The following is a 6000-nucleotide window of genomic DNA, read 5'->3' as shown; positions in this document are numbered from 1 at the left end:
TTGGGGGTGTCCGGATACTTTTGATCACATAGTGTATGTTTCATGCACGAACAGATGGAGGACAGTCCACAGTGAGGCAAATCAGGGTGAGTGTGTCACAGGAGTCTGTACTAAGGCCCTTGCTGTACATATTACATATGTCTGATATACAAAAAACCCCAAGCGTGGAGCTAGTGCTTTATGCAGACAACACTGTGCTCTTAGCATGCAGCTTAAGTGTGCATATAATGAGACACTGTTTGCAAGAATCTTGTGATAACCTAGGATCTTAGGCCACCAAGTGGAGGCTCAAGATGAATGCTGCAGTAAGCCAGCTCCTGATTATTACCAGGAGAAGATTTCCAGCAGATCTAATGCAATTTCGTATCACAGGAGGCACCATTCTATTCTCACATGTTGGGAAATACCTCAGTGTGACCCTAGACAGACATTGGCCTGGGGTCTGCACATCCATGAAGTGGTAGGTGAAGTGTTGGGTCATCTACTCAATCTTTACCCGCTTTTAAACCCGAACTCAACGCTATTCACACAGTGTGGAATTACACCACACCTGGAACTCATGAGACTAGTATGTGTCTGTGGCCTGGGGAAATGCTGCCCAAGTTAAAATAACTGCAGAAAGTGCAGAATAAAGCACTACGACTGGCTCTGAACTTGCCTAGATGCTTCCCCCCTAGGGGATCAGACTGGCGTCCCCATGTTGAAGGACCACATCAAGCAGACCACTCGCCAATTCTATGAACTGATGCAGTGGTCAGATAATCCAATTATTGCCAATCTGGGCAACCAGCAACACTGACGTCCGACCACGCAGTGGATGGACCTACATGTGTAAAAGCATTTAGCAATTGAAGATAAAATAAAAAATGATGACAACTAGAGCTGACAAACAAAAACGAGCAGACAAATAAACAAAAGAACAAATTAGCATTAAATGTACCAGTACTACAAACACACGAGACAGTGATCACCCGAGGTCAGGTGCTGGTGTCAGATCACAGTGAAGGACATGGTGACGTTGCATACCTGTGTGAGACAGCGTTATCAGCACCTGACAGAGTTTGAAAGGGGCCTCATTCTGAGTGTCCATTTGGCCGAAACATGCAGCATCCACATTTGTGGGGCATTTGGATGTGACAGTGGCCAACTGTTGGACTGCTTGGGAGCATGAGTATCATCAAGGTTCTTGGTGACCACATCTAACCACCACAGGGGAGGGTCACCATATTGTGCATCAAGCACATTGTAACCCCTTGACATCTGCAGCTGCCATCAAGTAATGGGTTCCCTGCAACATTCTTTGCCATTCCACATCATTGATCTGATTAGCAGCAACTGGACTGTCGCATGTGTAATCCACCTTTAACACCACAACACGAACGGTTGGAGTGATGCTCTGACTGGGGAACGTGCCAATGAATGGCATCACATTGTGACCAGCGATGAATAGCGGTTCTGCAATACCCTGTATAACCATCGTCAGCGAGTATGGGGATGGTCGGGGGATAGGTCTCATTCTTCCAATATTTTGGAGAGAAGCATTACTCATGACAGCGTCCTTTGGGAAGCTTTGAGTATGACTGCAGGTCATGGCTGGTAATGACTGAGAGGACTCTGATGCCGGAACAGTACATCACAGACATCCTACATTCTCATGTGTTACCTCTGATGCCATATATTGTGGTGCCATTTTTCAACAGGACAACATCTGTCCACAAATGGCAGCGTCCCTATAGACTGGCTATGTGATGTTGACGTATAACTGTGACCAGCAAGGCCCCAATTCTGTCTGCAATAGAACATATATGGGACCAGCTTGGACATCAACTCCGTATCAGGATGTCTAGGAGCAGTTAAAACAGTTGCAGGCCAGCTTGTCTCAGAGGAGGACACAATGGTCTTATGACATACATTCCAACAGAATCAGTGCATGCATCTATGCCAGATGAGATACATCATCATACTCACAAGTGGGCTCATACTGCCAAGTTGTTTGTAAAGTTGACTCGATGTTCTAAGAACTGAAACAACATCACATAACCTCTCAACCTGCAAAGTTTCATTTCGTTTCCTCTTCCCGTTATTAGTGCTTCCCTTATTTTGTGAAGTATTAGCAATCACTACACTACCAATGGCTTTTTTTTTTTTTTTCGTTGTCCCGCCGTTCATGGAAAATTACGCCGTTTTCTTTGACGCAGCTGCGTTTTTGCGCTGACCTGAACTCAAGGCAGAATGGAGCTCACTAGCCTCCGATCTCTTTTCTGTCAGTTCCCCGCATTCGCAATTGCTGATCACAGAGACGGCGTGTGGAAACTACTTTTACATGGACATCGCTGGACTGGCACCTGAGGAACGCGGTCGTGTTGTACAGTAGGCGTGCTTGTTTCAATCGCAGCAGAGCCACTATGCAAAACTGCCAGCTTCCTGAAAGGTATGACGTTTCCTGAAACACTAATATAACCGTTTTCATCTAGCTCACAGACCATAGCATGCCCGACATTAGCGAACTTGTACTAATGCTGTGATTTGTTTACATTTTCAGAAAAATCCTTATTTCGAAACAACGCAAATTATTACAATTTTCTAGATTTTTAAAATTTTTTCCCCAGTGAGCATAATCAGGTTTTTATGTTTTGCGTATTCAATTAGACAGGCGGGGGCCAATGGATTGTGGAATAGGTCTTATCGTGCCCTCTGGCTAGACTACAAAAAGTACTCCAAATTTTAATTAATATTTTTTGGAAGTCTGCAAGTAGGTTTGAGAAACAATTTAAACAAAAGAAGCTCTGTTTATTACGTTCGAGTAAAACAAATGTATTTGTACACTCTTAAGAAGACTCTTGTGCGAGATGACTAATGGGAATATTGAACACCGCAACCGGTGTCGACTCCGTTCCGATCGCTACCAGCTTTAGACAGCACTGTGTTCAATGAGTCTAACATGTCAATAAATGATTCCAAAATCAATTATTACACACAGAGATGTAGCGTATGCGATAGGAGCCCACCCGCGAAAATAAAAATCCGACTCCCCTAAAATAAAGTGTATAACCTATCAGTTACTTACGTAACTTTAAAACCACCAGGTGAAAGTAGAAATTTATTGCAGTGTATTGTACAATCCCGTGTGCTATAAACAAAGGGATTAGGCGTATTTGTTCACAGTTTTCAAAGTATGAAATAAAGTTATTAATGACGAAATACATCTCGGGTGAACAGCTTGGTATGAGTGTGCATAGGACACAATATTTCGGCAATCGACCACGTTGCCATCACCAGGTGCGCTGATGTACTGCATCAGTGCACCTGATGATGGCAACGTGGTCGATTGCCGAAATACTGTGTCCTATGCACACTCATACCAGGCTGTTCAACCGAGATTAATTCGTCATAAAATACGCCTGGAGAAATTGAATAATCACAAAATTATTAATACTGGTAAATATTACTAAAATTAAATACATTATAGTGACTGACACTCAGTAGCAATAAGCACAGGCCTGTACTTATAGCTGTTGTTTGATGTACTTGTACTTATTAAACCTCACAGTACTCACACTGATCTCTATTGAAAAGGGAACATGCTTTCTCAGATGCGAAGGTACTTGACAATTTCCTGACAACAGTGGTTCTAGCTCTTTCACTTTCAATACTGAGGAGGCTGAGTGTACTAAACCTGTCTTGGTCACAGAACTCCGCAGATAGCTTGAGCTACGAAAATGAGAGTTCATCCGAAAAAACAGTAACAGGAATAGTTAAAAACAGGCCAGATTCTGTTCTTAAGTCTGGAACGCTAGCAGCTAAGATCGAATTCTCTATTGATGACAGTTTTGTTAAGTCAATTACAGAGTTTAATAAGGCTATTTCTCTTCTCAGAGCGTTTTCCAATCCTATTATCTTGTCTGGAAATTCCCTGGATAAACCGTCCTTATATTCTTTTAGAAGAATTACTGGCCCACTGTCAATCTCTTCATCAGAAGCAGAATATAGAAATTCTGGGAAACAAATTTGAAGAAAAGGTTAACATTGTACATATCCCCAAATCTGCTCTTTAAATGGGCTACAAAATGTCCAAACAGCCATTAAAACAATGGTTGTGAAAGGTATGTTTTGATACATTAGCCGCTCACCTTCACACAATTCAACACAACTTTGTTTCAGTTTTCGAATTCTTTTAGTTTCAATTTGTGATGAAACGTCCAATTTCTTTGTCAAAGACGTAGCTGATGACATCGCTTCTTCAAAATTGTTTCGATAGCAACGTAAATTATCAAATACATTCTGAACAAAAGAACATGGTTTATCGAGTTCTACATTTCCCCCACTGCGTAATCTGAGTTGCTAAATTAGTATATTCTAGAATCTTTGATTGCAGCACTATCTGAACAATGAATTCAAATTTCTCTTATTGGATTTTAAAAACAACAGCTTGTCCTCTTTGTTCCCTTTTCTTAGATATCAGTATTATTTTTGACAGAGACCAAGTACATCGACATAAGAATAACGAAGTGCTTTAACAGACTGGTATCTCGAAGACCAACGTGTTGGGCAAAGCTTTTTTTTTTTTAAGTACAAGAAGGCACTAGAAGTTCCAGTCTTTTACTGTGACTGAAGAAAAGATACAACGTTTCTATTGTGTCATAAAAGCACCTGACTTCTTGAATTCCACAAGCAACATCGTTAAGTACTAGATTTAAATTAAATGCTGCACAGAGCACACATTTTTCAGTTCTTTGTCATTGTTGAATTCTTGTTCTAAGAACTTTGTATATGCCTGACATATTGGCACAACCGTCATAACCCTGACCACGGCATTTAGTTAACAAGACTCCCTTTTCGTCTATTGCACTTAGAATTTACTTTTCTATTCCTAATGCACTTTCATATTTTATTTGACGATAACCTCAAAAGCTTTCATTTATCCTTACGTCACAAGGCATTCTAGCGACACCATTCAAACTGTAACATATCAAACTCTCTTTGTTAACTGATTTCTTTTTGTAATGTCCTGTGTTGCATTTGTAGTAATAGAAATGACTGGGTAGCTTTAACGTTTGAATTGGAGGGTGGGGTTATTTTGCATGTACTTTGGTTTATTTATTAGATCCGTAATATCGGATCGTACTTCGTGAGAAGTTTGACACTTGCTAAAAGGTTTCCACTGCTTGATTTTCCTATTTCTTCGATATACCCCGAAAAGCCACATTACTGGACTGAATCTATACCCGCGTCTATCGTTTTTTTCTTACGCCACGAATTGAAAATAACGCATGCATTCAAATGTGCATGGTTAGTTTCGTGTCACACTACACTTTTGGTTAGCCAACTCCAATCTCGAACCTCTTTTCGCCAAGCGACGACGACCTCTGTTCTCCGAAGAGCCATAACGGTTTACAATAAGCAGTCATTTTTTGGTGAATAACCTAACTATTCTCTGTCTCCTCAACGTGAACTTTTCGTAATATTTAGTGGACAAAGACCTGTTTCCCTGCTTAGAATCTTTGAAAAATGGACCTGCTAGCTTATAAGGATTTGCCTCACAAATAAGTTTTTAATTTCATCGTTTACATCTAACTGATAATCTGCAAGATCATTTGAATAGTCTGTGATATTAATAGGCCTCATTATATTTATGGCGATTTTATTACACTCATATTTTTCGCTTTCACAATTACTGTTATCACTTCGCTTCAGAAGCGCGCTCATTTGTGATACTGCAAATTTCTGTAACCATTGAGCTAGTACTACCACTTGGAAGAGAAAAAATTACTTATTTTCACTAATATGTATGTTTCTTTTACTAACACTCGCATTTTCTTTCTTTTTTGTGCACCGCTTAGATGTTCGTACTTAACTTTCAAAGGTTTCATTTTTCTGTAAAAGTACCTAGATAAAAAGGAAAAAAATGTTGAAGTTTAAACGGTTCAAGTCAAGTTTGAAAGACTTCACACAACTTAACGATGCACCTACCGCTAACTTCCCGCGAATAGCTCGTCTGAA

The sequence above is a fragment of the Schistocerca piceifrons genome, chromosome 3 (genome assembly GCF_021461385.2).
Source record: "Schistocerca piceifrons isolate TAMUIC-IGC-003096 chromosome 3, iqSchPice1.1, whole genome shotgun sequence".
Classification (NCBI taxonomy): Eukaryota; Metazoa; Arthropoda; class Insecta; order Orthoptera; family Acrididae; genus Schistocerca; species Schistocerca piceifrons.
The sequence above is the reverse complement of the archived record's forward strand: the minus strand, read 5'-3'. Positions refer to the sequence as shown.